The sequence below is a fragment of the Centropristis striata genome, chromosome 9 (assembly GCF_030273125.1).
Source record: "Centropristis striata isolate RG_2023a ecotype Rhode Island chromosome 9, C.striata_1.0, whole genome shotgun sequence".
Lineage (NCBI taxonomy): Eukaryota > Metazoa > Chordata > Actinopteri > Perciformes > Serranidae > Centropristis > Centropristis striata.
In genome coordinates, this window is record NC_081525.1 from 15,001,602 (window position 1) to 15,024,417 (window position 22,816).

The following is a 22,816-nucleotide window of genomic DNA, read 5'->3' on the forward strand; positions in this document are numbered from 1 at the left end:
AAGACACAAAAAGACAAAAAAAAAGGCCACAAAATAACTAAAAAATACACAACAGACACAAAATGACCAAAAAAGACACAAAAGACACAAATGACCAAAAAGGACACAAAATTACTTACAAAGACACGAAAATACATGAAAAGGATTAAAAAATGGACAAAATAGCCCAAGAGTTAAGGGTCGGTGTGCAGTGTAGGTGATGCTCATTCCTGCACACCTCCGCCGTGAACAGCCTCCTCTCCCCTGGACTAGAATGTAACCTGCGTGATTTTAAAGCAAAATGGCGACAGTCTGACAGAGGCAGAGACGAGTTACTGTGTCAAGTGCAAATGACAAACTTGAAGACTTGAGTCGTCGTCCTGAGGTAAGGTGTTACAGCCTGCTGTGCAGTTTGATGTGCGTAGGGATACGTTGTAGCCAGGTATGGTCGTTAGTCAGATTTGTCGCTGTTGTGGGTCGCTGTGAGGATATAAAAACACTGCAGTGTCCGATAACTGGGGGAAACTGCAGCTTCTTCAACTTCAATTCGTTCGCCTTTTGCACACAAAGTGTTTCTCCAAGACACTGCTGATACAGTTTTGTGTTTGTGGGCTCAGCCTGCGGACAGAGCAGCTAGCTGACTGTCGCATAGCCTGTCAAAATAAAGTCCCAACAAGAAGAGGCAGCTCTTTGCTAGCTAAACTAATTCAGTTGGTACTAAACGACAGTCAATTTGAACTCAGAAATTAGCATTTTACTTCACAGGTGATATAAGTTGATCGTTAATGTTGACATTTTTGCAATTTGATGCAGAGCTACACAGCTGCTTATTAAAAGTTTTATATCTCTGACTTTTAATGGCCCATTAGAAACAAAGTGATTGTAAGAGTGAGACAATGTGTGGTTGTGGGGTAAATTAAATTAAAGACCTGTATTGTATGGAAGTTGTTAAACGCCAAAAGTGGCTAAAGCAAAGCTGAACTCTGATCAACCCGCAAGTCAAGATGAGATAGCAGTACAGAATGCTGAGTGCAGATCAAGTACAGCAGAACCACGGCAAACATCTAAGCACATTTTAAACATAATCAAAGCAGATGGTGGAATTTATCCACTATATATTGCCTTTAAAGAAAAAAGGGGGACTTTTATTCTGCCCACTTTCTGTTAACAATCCCTAAATAAAATACATGATTTTTGTATGCAGAAGTTTTATTTACATGTCAAAAAACAGTGGTGCAGTACTATAGTGTTTTAACTGCAGAAAATACTGTGCTGTGTCCAAGTGTTGCTTTTCCTCTCTGATCATTTCATGTCAATAAGAAAGACAAATACACAGGCTCTTTGATGGATTTTGTTTTTGCTGAATTACAACTGATGTTAGGACAGATTCAGAAAACATTGTAAATCTAATTTTATCCATATATTTGGCCAGTAATTACAACCACGTTGAAATGTCCTTGTTTTTTGAATAGAGTCCTGCTGATTAGGGCAACACTGCCCTGTGGTTTTGCGGTTTATTGCTAATTTCTCGTCACAGCCCTACTGTCGGTATAGACACAAGCTCAGATCAGACTTGCTTTAACTGCCTTGACTCCGTTCTTGTGGTTAGCGCTAGCTAAGTCCTGGGACTGGGCTTGCTTTGACCTACAGCAAGGTTAAAACTGACTGTTGCAGGCCTCTAAAGCAGAAGGCTGCACACACACACACACACACGCTGCCCCGCAACCACCTATCAATGCAACTAGTAGGAAATAGCCTCGGCTCTTTTCTTAAAGTACAGGGAGTCAAAAATGGGTTATTATTCCGTTTTCAACCACATGGTATTGTGATATCTTTCTCGTATAAAGATACCATGCAACACGACACTAACGTTAAACCATGGAGAGATAAACAGTTGCTTTCCATGGCTGGTTAGCTTAGACTACATGCTCTATGTCATTGTCCATGCTACACTGAGTTGTGGTCAGTCATAATCTTAATTGAGACTCTGGCAGTTTCTATTCTGCTTTACCAGACATTGTGATTGTCAGTTAATATCAGCATACATCCGTTTCCATCCATCCACCGAACCCAGTTTGGACATTATCACATGATTGAATGGGTGTTATCACTGGTTATCAACATCATAGATATGGGTTAGAAGGGCCTGCTCCCCCTTATACGTAGTATGGTCAGAAGGCTACTGTCCTCTAGTGGCTGCAGTAATTAGGAGCGAAGGAGGAAGTGACGTCTTACTAGGACAGTGTCATTACAAGAAGTGAGGTTGGGGCAGTGCATAGACTCCCACCCAGGAGACTGGGATTTGTGTCCTGTGACATACAAAGTGTGAAATTATATTATAATTGTCCCGACACGTGCATGATCAGTGACGTAAGGTATTTAATCCAAACCACGATCTTGTTTCCCCCCTAAACCTAACCATGTAGTTTCTTTTTTTCCTCAGCCTAACCACATAGTTTTGACCTAAATCAAATGAAACTGAAATGAAACTGTGACTGATAATTTAATGGGCTGATAACAACTTTAGGCATATATACTATGACCCATATACTGTATATGAAGCCATTTAATGGGCTGATAACACAATTCATCCATTTGGTCAATGGTGTCTAATCAGAATTGCCGTATCATAATCGGTAAAAAATAAGGCACCTCCTTTCTTCTATATCTTTTATAATATGTCATTGATCATTTAACAAAATAACCGACAGCAGAGATAACAAACATTGTGGTAAAATTTGAAATGCTTCTACTACAGACGGTGAGTGGATATCTTACACTCCTATCCTTTTTTGTAATATCAAAGTGCAGACCTACATAAGTGGGTCCATCACTCCTTGCAGGTGTCTAAGGACGAGCTTATGGGGCTATAGGAAGAAGTCAGTGGCAGCTTAATGGGCTAGTGTAGGTTTTGCTGCATTAGTATACCAGCGAGAGTAAAGGAGTCAACTGCCCGACTAAATAAATCAGATGGTTGAGGCGTGTTATCCACAAATTGATTATATGTCACTCGACAAGGTCAAATATTTTAACCAAGATGCCTGAAGTCCCTGAATGCTCAGCATAGCAAACAGTTATGTGTTCAGTGTTGGCCTGGCTGGCTGCTTACACAGCTATAAATGAAGACACCTGGGACTACTTAAATGGGAGTACACTGGCCCGAATTAGCAACTCAGCTGAGGAACAGCTGCAGAGATGAGATATTTTAGTAATCAGGTGGATCTACCAAGAACATTGAGGTCTGCAGAAATATATCAGAGGTGAGGAAATAAGGGCGGCATGTTTTCATAGAATCACACAGGCTAAATCACTGCTTAGACTCATTAAATCATCTGCATGAAATTAATAGCTATCACAGTTGTTTCTCATGGTGATGAACATCTTGAGCTGTTCTGTTATCACTCATATTAAATATAAATGCCTGTAACCAACTGAGCTGCAACCAAAAATTATTTTTGTGATCGTGTTAACCTGTCAGAAAATAGTGAAAAACATCTGTCACAGTTTCCCAGGCGCCGAGATTATGCCTGTAAATGCTTGTTTTGTCTTAGCTACAGTCCAAAATGTAGTTTAAATATCTACAGTCTATTTGGAAAAACCTGATGGTAAACCTGGTAGACCACTGTGTTTTAAATACTTGAGAAGTAGAAAGTACTTAGTATTTTCTTATTTGATTAAAGATTCTTATGTTTCATTTTTTTAAAGATATACAGTGACTTTGTTTCCAGGCATGCATGCAAATACAGAGTAATGAGATTGAAACAATTGTTTCTTTTTATGAAGAAACACTGGAGTATTCCTGTTAACAAAAATATAAAAATTCTCAGATTCAATCTTCTGAAATGTGAATATTTTCAGGTTTCTTTACTCCTGTGACAATACCACTGATTTGACATGTTTTAACTGTTTTCTGACACTTTGTAGACCAAACAACTTATTGATTCATTAAGAAAATAATCGGCAGATAAATTCGCAAAAGATAATAACAGTTGTGGTACACCTGATTTAAATGTTATCAGACGATTGAATGGGTGTTATCGGCGGATAACACTCATTCAATCGTCACAATCGGCACAGTAGGGGCCTGTCTTATTGAATGTGAAACTCTATTAAAGTGTATTTTTTAGCTGTGCCCTCTACTTGTCCTGATAATTATAAAACGACTTCAAGGTGGAATCAACATTACGGAGTGTGAAAGCAAAAGGGGAAGCAAGGAAATTTAGTATAAAGCACAGAAAGTTGCTCTTAGTCGAACAAACCGGACTTTCACCCCAGGAGACCAGGGTTAATTTCCCATGTCAAAACAAAAGATGAGATTATTTGAGGACGTTTGGATGTCACGTTATTACCAAAATGATTATGTCACTTCCAGTCTCACATTGTTCTTGTGACACCTTAATTTCCAGCATTTCCACGCATTTATTTTACTGTTTCAACTAGGGATGGAAATAATTAATCGGTGATCGATTAATGGTTGTTAAGAATTTGGTGGATCACGTGGAATTTTTAATAGATCTGTGTATTTTTTTAATTTTATCTATGACTGCGTATCAGTACTCACTGAACTGAAACACGGCCGAGCGTTCAGTTCTGCGACCGTACGTCAATAAGCCAATGAGCTGAGAATTAAGTTGGATAAAGCTACAGTTTACAAACTGAAAGTTGCAATAACAATTCTGAAACACAGAGAAATGCAGGAGTATTCATTTCAGCTAAACTAGCTTACTGTATCAAACCTTGCTAGCATGAATAACTAGGTTTAATTTTATCCATTACTTATTTAAACACAAAACACCAAGGCCTTTGCATAGTACTGTGTATATATATATATATATATATATATATATATATATATATTTTTTTTTTCCCATGTATGCATGCACCGATTCATCGATTCATTGATCGTTAACGTTATAGATGCTCAATTTGGCAGGTTTCTTCCAAATGCCCATCCCTAGTTTTAACTATCTTTTATAAGACCTAACCTGATAGTGTTTTGCCCTTGAAGTTGTTTTGTAGTGTGATCGTAAGGAAACTGCAGCCTTTTAACCAAACATGATAACGACCATCTCAACCTGCTAGCAGGTGGAACAGGCCCCCACTCACACAATGTCAATACCGTAAAGGGTAATTTCCTGTCAATCGATTAATCAACCAATCATCTCAGCACTCATTCGACCCTGCTAAAATCCTCTTTCCTCGTGTCCTTGTGTGAATGTATTTTTCATGAAATAATGTCCTCAGCTTTCAGTTCTGGATCCCAGAACAGAGTCTGAATTTAGAAGGACAGACTCCCTGAGGCGGGGTGTGTCAGATGAAATCACAGAACCTTACTGAAACCTGAAATGTTTTTTAAAGAAAGTCACAGCGATCTGTGTAGTGAGCAGCTTTTCACAAAGTTAAAGAACAATTTTTCTCTGTTACAGGTGTGTCTTCCTGCAGAGCCATGTGGTGGAATCAGAGCTTCAACATAGACTGTTAAGTACACATTGACACAATCTCTTTTTCCCATTTTATCCTGTTAAATATTCTGCATGACTACTGGGATCCACTTTCTCAAATTTGACAAACCCAGGTGGTATTAGCAGAATATTGTCTCTTATTAGACGTGTTGTTAATTATCAGCTCATTGTTTATGACTCAGATGAGAATCACATCAAGGTGACCTGCCGTGAGGCGTCACATGTTTTAACTTGTTTCAGTTATCCGCTGAACTGAAAGGAAAGTATTTAAGCAGGTAAAGCCGAGCTTGAAATTAGTGTCTGTTGCGTTTTAATTGAAAAGCATGGAAATATGTGTTTATATGTGCCGAGTCTAATGTTCCTGTTAGTATTATCATCATTATAATCACAATGGCAGAGCATAAGCCTAAAATGTGACCGTCTATGAAGAGGTGTTATCATCCAGAGGCACAGTTGTACGTCTCCTTACCGGCTTAACACCTGAAACTGTAGCTCAGAGGTGTGAAATGCTCTGAAACTATGGCTGGGTGTGATTACCAGTCAAATTAAATCTGAGATGTCAGTTACATGTGTCAGTGCTTCCACTCCTACACTTGGCAGGTTGTAAGGAGTGACAAGCTGGCTGTTGATTATTTCCCAGTGTGAAACAGAATCACTGACACACAACTGGTGTTTACCATACTCTATCTTTGTTTAATTTTCTTAAAATCTAAGCCACTATTGTGAATTTTGGTATTGAGATTGTACCATCATGGTCTTAATCATGAAATCAATCATCATAGTTCAACGCGGGTCATTATTTAACAACTGGGCAGACTTTGCATGCACAAAAACTGAATATATACTGAATCAATAAGGTAATTTCCACAATTATTAATTAATCAATTAAAATTTTTTTATGAAATGAGGATTCAATGACGTTGGCCCTATAACAACCAGATCTCTAACCTAAGCGACAGAATAGACCATTTTGTCAACACCATATAGCGACACATATGAGTGTTTGCCAAAATGAGTGGGACTGTTCTAAAAATAACACACACATCATTATATATACACGTATGGTTCGCAGTTTTAAAAACAGGCTGCTTTCTGTAAATTTATGCTACAAAAGGACTCACCTAAGTGAAGTAGTTAGGGGGGTGACGTGAGCCACAGAAGTTACGTAAAAAGTTGTTTACAATGGTTTTCACATGGGACATGAACCCCATTCTCCTCTTGTCCTTAGACCAAGGGTAGGCAACCTGCAGCTCATCTGCCATCATTCTGCCGACATTTTAATTTACATTTATCATTGGTGTAGGCCCAAAACAATTTGTATTCTGCAATTGTAAAAATGTGAAGCTTATGCACGACAATAATGCATGTTTTTTTTTTTTTAAATATAAGTCAACAAAAATGTGCATCATAGCCTACAAAAATCTTAATAATCTCAATAAGTTTTAACCTATATATTTTGCCAACTTCAAGTCTAGTTTTGAGTTCTAGCTTTCGATTCCAAACTCATTTTGACCAATAAGTCATGTTGGTTGACTAATTTAGACTTCGGAGACTATTTTATTTTCATTCAAAATAAGGTTTGCGAATCAATTCCGACAATCTTTCTCTTACTTTGACCAACAATGGCTCTTTTGCTTTTGCAATTTTGTTCTACACTTCCATTCCTACTTTTTTTTAAAATGACAGAACATTAATTAATTAATAACTAATTTACTATTCTCATTGAATGAATAATTTGAATCACTTTCAAGGAACTATGAAGAGTTAAGTTTCACTTTGTACAACCTCAATTTAGGGAACATTTGGGACATTGTCTAAAACGTAAAAAAGAATGTAGTTATTTGCTTTTCCTTTTTTCGACTTTCACTCAGTTGAAAACTGTATATGGCAACATATTTCAACTCTTAATACCCAGCCACTGTAGTCTGAACCAATATGGCAAAACTTTATTACTTCTTTTTTCAAACCTGACAAAGGCAGAAGTCACCAGATCCATCCCTTCTAAAGCTCTGGACATTAACAGCTTTTCACTAAAAAGGAAAGAATGAACCAACACAAATCTATTTTAACCTTTTATTGATTAAGCGTTTTAACTGTCATGTCAATCATGTCATGTCTTCATGATGACTTGTCATCATGTCGATGACTGTTTGTGAACTCCGATCAAACTGTCTGATAGGCAGCGCTGATCACATGAATCAAGACTCCACTGCGCTTTCTTTCTCAAGCCTCACATTTTTTCAATCACATATTTCAGCTGTAAAATGAGAACGTTTGTGACTTGGCGGCCATTTATGAAAACAAGTTAAGCAAACCTTTTCAGCAGAGAGGGGAAGAGCAGATGCCACTCTACTTACTGCAATTTTTTTTGTTTTTTTTCCCATGTTACGAACTGCAGCCATGAGATGAGGCAATTAGAAGATGTCATCTTGTGCTCTGGGCAATCGTGATGGACATTCTTTACTATTTTGCCAATCAATTATTAATTCATCCATTCATTATCCTTAATCACTTATCTGAACTCGGGTCTACTATTATATTTGGATAATTATAATGCTGTACAGAGAAACTTACCACTTTGCTAGTGATTTTATATTCTCTTTCCCACAGCTTTACGAGGGCACAGTTTGTGTTCTCACAGAAATAAGAAGTGATTACAAGCTGTCATGTTTAGGCTTGGTAACTCATTGACACGCGTCCATAAGAACAACACACACACACACACACACTGTGTATAACAAACATCGTGAACAGTTGTTGGTAACTGGCCAATAGAACTCGGTGGTGGGTACGTCCATTTTCAAGAAGAATTCCAAGAAGAATTTAATGTGAATTTTTACAGTAATCGGGGCTCACTCTAACGGAATTCCTACGAGAATTATGGTATTCTGAGACCAGATCTGCATAACTTTACCTGTAACCAAAATAAAGGCTGGTATCGAGAACTTACTTTTTCTACGATTGTGTTTACTCTTGGGCTTCCAGTCTACAAACGTTTAAAGACCTTTACACTACAAATACATTAAGTACAGTGCATGAAGCTTCAGCACACATGTATGGCAGGCAGTGTAGATAGTTTGGGAAGGCTTGGATAAACGTAATGCATCAAAGGACTCCATCTCTTTATACATTTTATCTTTTAGGTTTTATATTACAACCCTGATTCCAAAGACGTTTGGACGTCGTCATAAATAAAACAAAATGCAATAACTTGCTGATCCTTGTTGACACGTATTGAATTGAAAACTTTAGACGGTGTGTTTTATGTGCAAACTGATGCACTTTTGTTTTTGCAAATATACACCGTGAATTCAGAATGTGATGCATTCTGTTTTTATTTACACAGCGTCTCAACTTTGTTGAAATCAGGGTTGTATTTCCATCATATGAAGTGATACTTTTTGAATCAATATAGAAAAATGTCTAATTTCAACCCTTGTACAGACATTTTTTTTTCTGCTCACATGTCAGTTTATATAAGCAAACATTCTGCTGTCGTAGCAAACAGTTTGTATTCATGAGGAAGATTTTTTGCTTTCTTAATTTATGACGGCAGCTTTACTGAGAGAATTTACAGAATCATATTTTGGATGAATTTCCAGGGATTATGGTTCATTCTCTGGCTCTGATTCTCTGACACATGCAGCCTGTTTATATAAAAACCCTCAAGCAAGCAGCTTTTGAAGCCAGTTTATGTCATGAAAACATCCAAACTTGGATTTCCATTCTTTTCTCCTTTAGTTTCTGGATATTTTTCATGTTCACACAGCTGAATTTACATGTAAATTGAATGGTGCCGTGCTTTAAAAGCCATGGGAGTGACTTCTTCTTGGACAAGAACTTGTTTTAAAGAAATAGATTCCAGCCTCTTAAATCTAAAAGGGCCCGGCAGGTGAGATTGCTTTGGTCCATCAAAGGCTGAATGAAGCAGTGAGTCATGAGCTGCAGATGTCCACAATCCTGCTGCTGTGCCTCTGCAGATCAAGCCTGCTATTATCCTGTTTCACTCAGGTTATGGACCGTTTCCTCCACTAAGGGGCAGAATATGATCACTGATGCACTCAGCCTTGCTTAAAGGGATGATGCAGTGCACTGAAAAGCAACATCAGTTAACATGGACCGTGTAATCACATTAAATTGATAGTGAAAGTAATGATAGGGGGCGAAGCTTATATTAAAAAAAACTCTATAGGGTTATAATTAGATATATACACATGTTTAAAAACATCATAATTATATGCAGTTATAAAATAGATTACAGTAAGGTATTCTTATAGATTATTATTATTATTATTTGTATCTTTTTTATGCAGCATAACTAAACTGACCACACCAATATTTAAATCAAGATTACCAGACTACCTGTAAAAAAAAAGAAGGCAATTTTCGGTCTATTTTATATCTGATCCAGATGCACCCAAGTCTACAAGAATGTCAAGTCAGTATTTATCCCTCAGAACATTTCACAAGTCCAAACAACCTCTATGTTGGAGGGTTTCGGATTAGCGAGCTTCTATTGTACACGAGCTGCGAGGCAGCTAACCCTTTTCTGTGATACCTATCTAAGGTTGAGCTCAGCACTTTTCCTCATTAATTTCCCACTTATTCTCAGAGTTGGATGTGATATTTTAGAGATTTGAGCATGCGGGGCACAGGTTAGTCACAATTATGCTGACGGAGGGCTTTTACTGCTATGCTCAATGAAATGTGGAGTATAGGATTAGACATGTAGAAAGTTATATAGTGATTAACCTTCATTTGAGTCCCCTCGGTGATCTCTAGAAGGCAAATCCTCCTGCTGTCAGGTATATTTCTCCACCTTGATAAATGACCTTCCAAATGATAGATCGAGGCATTCCTTCTGCTTCTTATGCTTTTGAAGCATTTGTTTGCCCTTTCAGGTAGTTCAAATGCCGTCTTAAACTACATACCACTTCGATTTCTTTCAGCTGTATGGTCCTATTGTTTCAGAGGTAACTTAAAGGTCCTGTGTGTAGTTTTTGACCACTAGTGGCGCTATTGAGTTAAGTCCAACATTTACTCTATTACTTTATTGCTTTATTACTTTTTTAAAGGAACATATCAGTCACTTAAGGTGACAAAAGTAAAATTATCATACCAAGTCATGCGAAACTTCGTCATGAAGTTTATCTTCTGCCAGTTTTCTTATTTTGCGGAAGTTTCCATGGCTGCAGATGCCACCTGGTGGTGATCTTTGATATTGCAGGTGATTTGGTGCATTCTCTCCACTATGGCCACTTCATTAGGTACACCTGCACCAAGTAATGCAATGCAATTCAAAAGCTCTGACATTAATTCTACTTTTCAGCTTTTTTTAAAGCTCAGTTTTTGTTGACACTGTCCGAAAATATTTTTTATTTTATTTTTTTATTATTAATAGTGGATGTTGGTGTTGTACTGAAGTGCATTTGGTTTCTAATATCCTCGCTCTAGGGTGGCCAAAATATTTGAAGCGCCTCTCAACATGCAGACACATAGTTCAATTAATACATCTCTGACCAACATTATTATTTGCACTGTCAAAATGAACAGGGTTTTTTTTTTTTTTTGCGATCAAACTGAAATATTTAATAACAGTTTAGTGCAAAATAAAATGACTGGGATGTAAAGGACTGAGATACAGATACAGTGAAGACCTAAGGAAAACATAAGTTTATCAGTTTGAACATAATATAAATTGTCTTTGTACAGTTTTCAAATTAATATAGAGTGTGTTTTATTTACGTTTTAGACAACATCACAACTTTTTTTGGAATCGTAGAATTTCGAAAATGGGTCCTCTGACTTCTGACCTCAAGATATCTGAATGAAAATGTGTTCTATGGGTACCTGTAAGTCTCCTATTGACAGACAAATGTGCATTACTACAAGCTTCAGTCTTAAAACGCAAAAAAAATATTATTTGCAATTAATCACAGAAAATTGTGCGATTAAGTATTTTTTTAATCGATTGACCGCCCTAATTGTTTTCTTCGTAAAGGCAGAATTTATCTCAGAGCTGTTGTATTGGATTGTCATTAGATAATACAAGTGCACACATAAAGTGGGCGTAAATGTTTTATATCAATGCTTTAACAAATCCAATGACTCAAACTACTGCAAAAGACAAATTAAAGAGATTCATATGTTAAGTTTTTATGTTTTTTTTGTTGTTAAAAGGGAAAATCAACTTCCAAAATCTAATTTATTATGAGCATGCATTGCTGTATGAGTGTTTTTGTGGTTTGTTCTGTGTACAAAGGGTCAGTTTGATATTTGATTAGATATGATAAAACCAGAAGTATATTTAGGACAAAAATATCCATCTTAAGTCATTTTGTTTATTAATAACTCATAAAAATGTAACAGTGGCAGGAGATTTTTTTTGACACAAATTCATTTGTTTCATGCATTATCTAGAATACATACATACAGTTATTTCAAACAAGACACACGCCAGATTTCTGCACCAGAATCAAGACAGAAAAACTCACCGTTTTAAAGCAAAATTCTTGAAATAACCATTTTGGTATGGAAATAATGTTTACCCATTAACCAATTTTTCACTTGTTTGAGGAAAACACAGTTTTGGGGGGCTGGGGATTTTCACAGTGTGTGTTTGAACATGTCTGCATGTGGGTTTGTTTGTTCAGGTTTTTGGTGTGCCATGAGCAGCTGCAATAGAATACTGTCTTCATTTTCAGTCAACTAAGTCTGAGTCTGAGTCTAATCTGTTCAAGATATAAAAAAATAATGAAAGCTCAGAAGTCACAGTTGCTAAGCTCCATTTAAATCAATTAAATGTATTGATGCCATAATTTTCTAGTCATTATGCGAAGACATTTAACACTAAAATTATATTATTTCATGCCAGGACATCCTAATCACCAGTAATCCTTGTTCCTAAAATGCAGCCTGATTGATGAAGCTCCCTCTATCTAATGCTATCTTGTATTTTTTTGCGGCGCTGCAGAAAGCAGACCTCCACAACAATGGCGGCTCCCTCCCTCGCCCCTCCGAGAAAGGACATTTTTGAGCCCCTTTGATTTGGCCCGATTTGTTTTGATGTGAGGAGTGAGTGGTTTTTAAAATCTCCTTAACTCCCCGGGCCTGGCCCAGCCTCCCACAGGGCTAATGACCGTAGCCTGGCCCGTGTTGAATAATACAGACGCTTCATGAGGTGGAAGTAGGGAGGAGGGCACGGGGTTAGACGTGGGCCCTCCTTCTACAGTACACCTCCATTGATAAGATTGTATTAATTGGTATGAATAGAGAGGGTTTTCTCCCTCTCCTTGTATACATTTACCATTATACTCATTAGCTTCCCGTTGCCTCCCAGCAAGTTTCTCCTTCACATCCCCCGGGGTCTCCTGGGAGGCAATTTGCATCTCTCCATGGTGTCCCTCTGGGGTTATTGAGGAAATATTAGCCCCTTTTCTTCTGTGGCCGACCCTTTGATTTATTTGGAGCTGAGGCTGATAGAGTGGCACTCACATGTTAATGACTGGCGCTGATACAGGCCCCTGGTGCAAGACGACTCATTGATCCGGGTTGAAAAGGTACAATTGACAAGCAGTACTGAATAATCGTCTTACATGCGTGTGTGTGTGTGTGTGTGTGTGTGTGTGTGTGTGTATGTGTGTGTGTGGACCTTGGGAAATGACAAGGGAATCCCACTGCTGTCAAGGCTACTGCGCTCAAGCTGTCCACTTTTCCTGATAGAGTTAGATAAATAGGCTTTTGTTGGCCTCTGAATTCCTCGTGACTTTTTGACAGCCGCAGTTTTGGCATTTTCTCTTCAGAGGCGCGCTGCTTCTTTGTTCACTATAGGCTCCGCTATTCATGTCGTCTCTTTGACCCTATGTGATCATAGCGGGGCTTATTTTAGCCGCTTCTAGCTTTCTGAACCCCAATCAGAGGCTGCAAACGACACATTTGATCCCAGGAATACACTTGATTGGTACAATTCATGACACCGGGTACGTGATATGATTATCTCGGGTTTTTGTTTTTTTTACCTAAATGAGATTAACTGCAAAAAGTAAAAAGAATCCTTTGTTTGTCAGACAAAAATCTTACAAATATATATATTTTTTTTATCTTATCTTGTCTTAACCACATGAAAAAAATATTTTTTTATTTCTGAGGTAATCTATGGAACACTATGCAGATTTCCATATTTTTTGTAAAAGTGGAACTGAAATATCTTAAATAACTGAAAGGAAGAGGGGAGCCAAAAGGATGCCACAGCTCTGATTTTAAACAGGTTAAACAGCCATATTTTCCCAACTTCGGGATGGTTACATTACACAACAATGGCAGCACCCATGGAAGTTTATATTTTGGTAAACCAGTAACTAAAAAGCAAGTACAATTGCATAAAGTGTATTTAAAATACTATGATATAGAACAGTTTTTTTTTTATTTTTTTTTATTTTTTATTTTTTTACAAATGTACCGTAGAATAAAATGCAAAAAAATGGCGTTTATTCACTCATGCGTCATTATTCCTCCACTGTTATATGTACTGCTGGGAGGTCAACAGTGTGTACACTTCTTGGTCCGCCATGTTATTTTTCTTGTTTACATATGGCTTCGTGCATCTGGAATGCTTTCGAGTTTTGGAAGTTTCAACTGGAAAATCCGACCTCCCCTGGAACGCAGCAACAGTTGCTGACACAAGAGACATACTAAGTCTATCAAGTGAAATAGTGAAAAGAAGACAGCGCCATCTGCTGATCTACAAAAGGTTTTCACAATTCATTGTTCCAGACTGGTCTCCCCTTAAAAATGTCAATAAAAGGCAACAAAATGTTGTGCATGTGACAATAACTGTATTTACAGTATTAACTTTAAGAGAGCAGTTAATTACAAAAAGAATGATGCCATAAGGCTAAAAACAATTCTTACATTAAAAGAAAAAACAATAAAAGACAGCAGGAAAGTAAAAAGTGAAGAAGTAGAAAGGAGTGGTAAAATAGAAAGCATTACATAAAACCACGTCTATAAAAGTTGGTTTGAAAAAGTGATTTGAAAGAAGTGACAACAAAAGTAAATGAGTTTTTACGTTACCAGTTTTTTTTATGTCACTTCCGATTTTTATGTAACTTCCGGGGCTCACGTCACCCTCGTAACTACTTCATGTCCAGCATTTACGTCCATTCATTTACTGTTGAAACTGTCGCCTAACGGGATGTTTTTTGCCCTAAACCTAGGTCAGTGGTTTTGTAGCCTAAATTCACCGAAACTGCAACCACGAACCCTAGGTGTATGTATAATGACATGTGTGCTATTTTTCGAACAATCCACTGTACCGTGAGCTGCGAAACGTTCATTTTGACGAACACTCATCTGTGTCGTGATGGATGACGTTAACAAACGGTCTATTCTGTCGTTTAGGTTGGAGATCTTGTTTCATATTTAATTTAATGGAATTGAATCATCACATATTTGTATTGTGGATCATGTCTCATGAAGTATCATTGCTTCCCTCCTTGATCCGGTTCCTGTTTACAGTTGTTTGTCCCGGTCTATTATTAGAACTCAAGGTGACTACTGAGGGCTCACTTTGGTTGCCATTAGTGCCTCGGAGGCCCCTGCTCCCTGCGTCTCCCCTCCTATTCCTGCCGTGGTGCACTCACATTATGTTTTAAAGAAAGATAATGAGAGATTTCATCCTAATACCTGCGATACTTGACATGCCTCCGAATTTAAGCTCACTGATGTCTGCTCAGCAATGTGGAGCCTGTCCTCAATTTGGAGAGCAGTTTGACACCGACTCCCTTTCATCTGAATGGTCACATGTCTACAGCAAAGCGGCAGCAACAAAGTTTGATATATATTTATAAATATATTTCTTTTTTTTTTTTTTTTTTTTTTTTTACCCCATCTCAACTGAAGAGGGAAGCATCTGAGCATGCCTAATCATAGCAACAACTTCTGTCTTGCTTCGTATTTGTATACTTCCAGTTATATGGTAATAATAACATTTAATAAAAGTCAACATCCTAACTGCCACTAAACAAAAATACCCACCACCGCAACCGCTGCATCTCCTCTGCATACTTATAACAGATTAGAGGTTATGTATATCAATTGCGCGGCTCATGCATATTGTTATGAAGGCGAAATGCAAGAAATGGAAATGTGCCATTTCAACGAGCCGGCACAGCTTGCCAAAAGTGGGCAAGTGGGTAGTGCTTGTGGTGATGGTCGGGTTTGTTTTCCTCTCAGTGTTGGGAGATGAGAAGTCATGTATCTAAACAGAGCAGATATGATGTTTATGAGAGCCATCTGCTTGGCAGCCCTCCTGTGCCCACTGCCCTCCTCAACGTGAGAGCAGCCTCATTAAAACGGTCACATGCCTGAGAAATTTCTAACCGCTGTTTTTTTTTCTTCCCCCCTTTAAAAGGAGTAGAGTTTAAAACTAACAAAGCCTTGGGAAATCCCCATCAGACATCCCTCCCTTAATCCATTTAATTTTGAAAGGTATTGTTTAAAGCTTTAAAGTTTATATCGTTTAATCCCCCTCCAACACTACGGGCAGCAAATGAGGCCGTGTCAGCAGCTTGAACAGATATAATCTACTCCACACAACAGAAAATCCTCCTTCAAGACAAGGTTGCATGGGTTTCCTGTGAACTCGCTGTTTGATGTTTCTACCTGCTATTGAACATGACTTCTGTCTTAACCCAACTGTCACTCGCTCCCTGTCCCCTTTTATCACTCCGAATGTTCTCGCTTCACCTTTTTTCATCAGTAAATCTACCATCGCAGCCATTTCACTCATTCCCCTTTTCTTCGGTGGGCAGGGGAGGGGGTGAGAGGAGAAGTCGGCTGTGGGCAGACAGGTTCAGGGGGGATCTTTAAGATGTTTTTTTGCTTGGGTTGAACCTCGGACACAGGATTGGTTTTGGGTTTGACCTCTTATTCAAGGCACTATTCTCGCCAGTTTTGACCCTGCCCGGTTTTCATATGTCTTTTTTGGTTTCACTTATAAAACATGTTCCTTTACTTACTGTCCATGATCACGATACAGAACACCGATTACAACACTTGCTATTAGAAATTAAAACCTTCATCATTTTTAAAGTAGTTTCAAAGGTAAAAAAATGTTTTGTGGGGTTATTTTCCAAGGCTGGACATTTAGTGGGGCAGATAAGCAAACCAATTGTGCATTTCATGTCTAAAGCATAAAAGTTTCAGCATATAATCTACATATCCAAAGGTTGTATATTAGATATGGAGGCAGTTTGTATTTCACCTCTGGTCACCTTGAGAGGTCTTTGACCTCAGTATTGCATTTTTCCATCACTCTGCATTATAACCATGTATATCTTTGCCATAATTGCAACTTTTTTCTAATAAAGATACTTTTCCTGTGACAAAATCTAGTTTAAAGCCCCAGTTTGGCTCAATTTTTAAAATATACTTTGCAGAAGTTCTGTGCAGTCTGTGTGTAATAAGAGCATATAAATGAAACATAATTGATGTTTACAACTTTTATGCCTGCAAAAAGGTACAACAAAATGACAATTTAACTGAAATGTGTTGCCTTCTGCCTAGTACCAGGGGTCAAATCTGAAATGTTGTAATGATGCTTATTTAGCTATTTATTTTATTCCTATTAATTCTTTATTTTCTTAGATATCATTTATGGAATTGGCTGACAATGTAATGCATTGTTTGTAGAATGAATAATAATGTTAAATATTATATATATATTATATATATTAGTATAAAAGTTTAGAGTTTGAGAAATTAGTATTCTAGGTACCTTTGCAGGGTAATGAAAAATTGGTGCACAATCTACATAAAATAGGTCAATTTTCCTTCTGGTTAAAAAATGTACTATATCGGATGGCCACCATATATCGGTTATCAATAAATTTCCTCCTCTAAAATCAGTATCAGCATCAGTCTCAAAAATCCCATATCGGACGTTTTTTTACATTTGTTTTTATTTGAAGCAATATATTTCAACATTTTGGAAAATACGCTACATAGCCAAAGCCAAAGTACAAAGACTGGAGAGGGGCAAACAGCTAGCCTGGCTCTGTCCAAAATTAACAAAATACACTCATCACTCCTGTAGTTTAAGCTTTTTGGACGCATTAAAGAAACAAGATATGACATATTAATGAATGGTGGCTTTTGTCACCTTTGGACTTCTTCACTGGCCCAAGAAGCTCATGCCCGAACCCAAAAAAGACCAAAAAGAGACTCAGACCTGATGGGCAACAATTTCACAGCTGATTGCTATTTACAAGTCAATGTTAATTAACAAGTTTACAAAACAAAACCTTGTGCCTGAAGTAATGTAAGTAGCCCTCTCCTCTGTATCTGGCTGTCTTTCAAATAATGGCAATTTCACAATTCGTACACGGGGAAATTCAGTGTGTCTTACATAAATAACATCAAGGAATAATCAGAGCTACTAAAATATACCCTGTTATTACTCTCTTGCTGATTAAAACAGCATGGTTAATCCACTTGTTATTTTAGCATAAAAATCTGCTTGTTGACATGGTGATGGATGACAAACATGACTAATTTAGCATGAGTGTTGCAGTTTTGTTCCATCAAGCATAATAAAGATAACTTTAACTACAGTATTTGCCCTTTTGAGCTATAACAACAATTGATCGCTGCTAACCCTAGCATTGAGCTAATTTGCCACCAGCTGTCTGACCTCTGCTCTCTGACCCTTGACTTTATATCTGATCACAGCCAGGTCTTCGCAGAGCCACTCAGATATTACACATGATGTGAAACAGACCTGGGACACTAGACACCGAACCAAACGACTGTATAAACCATGACTCCAAACCTGTGCTGATCCTTGGTCAGGTCTTGGGTCCTTGGGTCTCATTCATAATTTCTTTCATCAGTCATAAAACATGTTCCTGAACTTACTGCCCATGATCATGAGACAAAACACAGACTACAACACTTGCTATTAGAAATGAAATCCTTCATCATTTTTAAAGTAGTTTAGAAGGTAAAACATTGTTTTGTGATATTATTTTCCAAGGCTGGAATTTTAGTCATGAGTTGAGTTAGTTACAAATATGACATTATCATATCACACCAAAGCTCTAGTTTTTTTATGCTAAGCTAGGCTAACTGGTTGCTGGCCGAACTTCATATTTAGAGGAAAATATAGATAATTTAAGAGACACATAAGAATGCTATCTAATAGAGGTGTGAATCAGCAGAAGCCCCACGATACGATTTTATCCCGATACTTGATTCACCATACAATACTGTTGCAGTTTTCATCATTTTTCGATATGGTGAGTATTGCGATACAATGTATTGTGATTTAACTTTTAAACTGCATTTTGTGTCCACAAAATTAGATTAAATCAAGAATTGTTTTGTCCAATAAAGGAAAATTCTCAGTCTATCCATCTCACTTCAGTCTTTTCATTTCCCCACAATGTGAGTCAAACCCACAAACTGACCAACAAAGTACTCAGTCAAACTGAATTGAACTGATATCAAACATGTATGGACGACTGACAACAACTGCAATATTTTATCAAACTTTCAGAAACTTTAAGCTTCACTGCTCTGCATTAACTTGAATGAAACATAAAAAAGCCTAACTTTGCAGCGTTATTTTTCGCTTCCCAACACTATATCCTGACTCACATGGTCACATGGCCTATAGATTCCTTAGATCTTCTAGTTTCATGATCATGATACCAGTATCTCTGTTATATTCCTACTTACTTGGCAGCCGAGAATCAATATAATATCGCCACACAAACTATCGCGATACTATGCTGTATCGATTTCCCCCCACCTCTACTTCTTATCTACCTCTAGGGCTGGGCGATATGGACCAAAAGTCACAGCCCGATATATTTAGGCTGAATATCGATATACGATATATATCACAATATTTTTATCGCACAGTGAGAGCAAATGTTCATTCAAAGTCAAAGCCAAATAAGACATGTCACAAGTAGTTTTATTGAAGCCGTTTATTTAAGTGAACATATATATTGTGTAACAACAGGAGTACCTTTTTAAAAAGAAATAAAGCTCCATAAAGTGCACATTTAAATAAAAAAATATCTTGAATAAAAATGGCCTGTGAAATAAAATAGGCCAATATTTTACTGAAATGAATATATTTATATGAGAAAACAATAAGGAACATTACAAAATAACTGAATATGACAAACTCTAGAGAGGGCAGAATTTATATATAAAGAAAGGGGAAAAATTTGAACTATCGATATATGCAATATGGTCTAATTCCATATCGCATTTAAAAATATATCAATATATTTTTTTACCATTGATATATCGCCCAGCCCTATCTACCTCCAGTATTTCCAAAAATATATTAAATATACCTTTACGTTACCTCTTCCAGTAATACTTGGAACTCTTTTCCCAAATCACTTGCACAGACACCAAATATTCTTGTTGTTAAAGCATTAGCATTTCATTTTCTGACTATAAAGGAGACTATTTTCTCGCCAACACACCACCTATGGTACTCACACATTTTCCTTTAGTGTATAATTTGAGCCCTGTAACGTGGTATATATTTCCACTCAAGCAGTAAATTACATTGTTTAGTTATCAAAGGCTTTGTGTAATTACATTTGTGCAATTCAGGATGACAGGGCTGATAGTGTCTGCACAAGACGCTGGCATACATAATCACAGCCAAAATCCCATTAGGGAGAATGGAGACCATTATTATGGAAATGACCTTTGGGTGACAAGAATTCAGTGGGATAAAAGAGTGCGTAATCCAGACAAAGACATCGTGTGAAGCCGCTCTCTTTATTTTTCTCCTGTGCAAATTTAAGAAATTTGGGGTGTTTTAAAATGTTTTTTTCACTCTGTTGTGTTTTTTAGTTCTTCTGCAAAATAAACCTGTTATTCCAATTGAGTAAAGTGAGATTTGGCTTGTAGCATATTGCTAACTTCTTCCTGTTTTTCTGCTGTTGTGTAGAACTGCAGGGCTACGATTGCAGAAGAAGAACTTAACATTGAGTGTGTTCTTTTGCTGTGGCACCTTCTCTGAGAGAACATCCTCACCTTGGGATTACTGGAGTGTCAAGCTGAATCTCTGTCTGTTTGTTTTGAGCCACGCTTTGATACTCTCACACTTAAGAGGCGGCTTCATAAATTCACATTGTGTCAAATAAATCAATAGATCCCATTAGCTGAGGAAGTTGTGTAGTGCAGTACTTGAGGGACCGTGGCTCCCCTTGTTTAGACATTTCTCCAGCAAAAGCGATGGCAGAGGAATATAAGGTTGGCTGTTGATCCATACAGACAGCTCCAGCAGTTGAAATGGTTTGGCTGACTGGTCCCAGTTGGTTTTCAGCGCTGTCTCCACTGTGCTGCCAGCCGGGGTCTTTAGTTGAACATGAAGAAGGAATTTGCTTAGACATTCACAGCCTTACAAGCCTACAGCGCCAAACTCTTCCTCCTCAATCCGCGTGTTGTCCTCACAAGACTTAAAGTTTGGGTGAAAAGAAGATGAAAAGAAACATCACAACGAATCATCTCGTGTTTGTTGTGGACGGCAGGAATTTGTCTCGGGTTGCAACTACTGCTTTCACAATTACAATGTTAATTTTTGTGTTTAATTTTGAAATTTTTAATTAAAAAACATACTTATTATTAACTCAGAATAAAGGTTATGGACTCCAGCGGCATCAGTTTTTAAAATAAGCTAATAAGCTGTAAGACAATCCATTGGTACCAACTATTTTGTGATATCTTGTCGGTAAGGGGTCTATATATTGCTCCGAAGTTAGGCAACATTTTGGGTTGGGTAAAATGGGTCCTCTCACCTCGAGATATTTTAATGAAAATGGGCTCTACGGTTCTATGGGTTCCCACGAGTCTCTTCTGTACATAAAAATGTCTATTCTCACAAGCTATGGTCTTAAGAAAAATTAAGAGGCACTTAACTGCAATTAATCACAGCAAATTGTGCAATAAAATATTTTTTTTGGTGTAATTGTGTCACTCAACAAACAGTCAAAAACCCTGAGATTCAATTTATAATTTCTGCATGTAAAACAAAGCACCAAAAAACATTATTATAAGGCAATTTTTCCCAATAACTGGCACAAAAGAATGCTCATCAATTTTCTGTGAAACTACAAATCAGTTAATGGACTTATTGTGTACGCTCTCACACTCTTGCAATTATTTGTGTTACAGTAACTGTACTTTCTGCTGTTTTGCATCCTCAAAGAAAACAACAATATTTAAAAAAAATCAACAAAATGCATATTAACTCAAGTAAATTCTGTTTATTTTGAGCCTTTTGAAAGACAAAAGAAAACCCTTGGGGCCCTAGCCTGCCTGTGTAAAGTAATTTAGGTAATCAATTAAATACTCCTTAAAAACTTTTTTTTCCTAATATTTCAGTTCTCATCATAGCAGAATCAATTATTTGGCTAAAACATGAAAGGCAATTTGCCACATCAATTTTTGGCCTTTTTCTTGGCGTTTCATTACGTTTTACGGTTTCCATGACGTTTCATTGATGTTTTCATTAATTTACATATTTGACACACGTGATTTCTGAACTGGTTATTTGTGACAGCAAGTTGACCAATGAAGGAGTCATTAAAGTCCTCCTGCTCAAATTCTACTTATGCTTCCTCTTCATGTGAAGTCTCAGCTTCCTCTTGGACTGCATCATGTTTGTCTTTGTCCTTTTATCAATTAAGCTTCAGCTATTTTTATGAACTCCTTCCATAGCTGTCTCAGTCAGTTCCCTGTATTTTGATAATGATTGCATTATATATATTTAATTGTTACATATTACAGGAGCAATTTAAAGTGAGATTTCTTGCTCAATGGACATTTGGAGATTAAACCATCAACATTACTATTGATGGCCAATGACAACCAGACATATATTGTTCTTAAAATGATAATATAATAATAAAATAATGACAACACTGACAGATCATACAAAACTCCTTGACCTTTGCACTGACCTTTGATGTTGTTAACTTTGTCTCTGTAATATTGCTTTAAAGAATATGCATAAAAATGACTACTTTCACAGTTAGCAAGTGTGATAAAACAAATAATTAAGGCAAGATATTTCCAGAAAAAGCGTGTAACATTTTCATGAAATGAGCCTGTGCACGGCAGAGAGTGAGTGGAAGATGAAAGAGAATAGGGCTTGATGTGCGCTGAGGTTGTGAGCCAGACTCAAAACCATTCTGATGTGAGTACATGGCACCATTCCCAGCCCACCAACTATCAGAGCACGCTGCACACATTTCTAACTCCATAACTTGAAGTTATTTCATTTCAGCTGTTGGTACAAATTAAAGCTTTTATTGTTATAAACCTGCAGTTTATCATGAACA

General features: G+C 37.3%; 1 protein-coding gene across 1 annotated transcript in view; it reads left to right on the plus strand.

Moving 5' to 3' along the window:
• The first annotated feature begins 296 nt into the window (after positions 1-296).
• znf644b (zinc finger protein 644b) overlaps positions 297-22,816 on the plus strand; it is a 37,988-nt gene continuing 15,468 nt past the window's right edge. The window contains exons 1-2 of the mRNA XM_059341148.1: positions 297-364; positions 5,406-5,456. The gene's annotated coding sequence lies outside the window, so the exon portion shown is untranslated. The remainder of the gene's footprint in view (positions 365-5,405; positions 5,457-22,816) is intronic.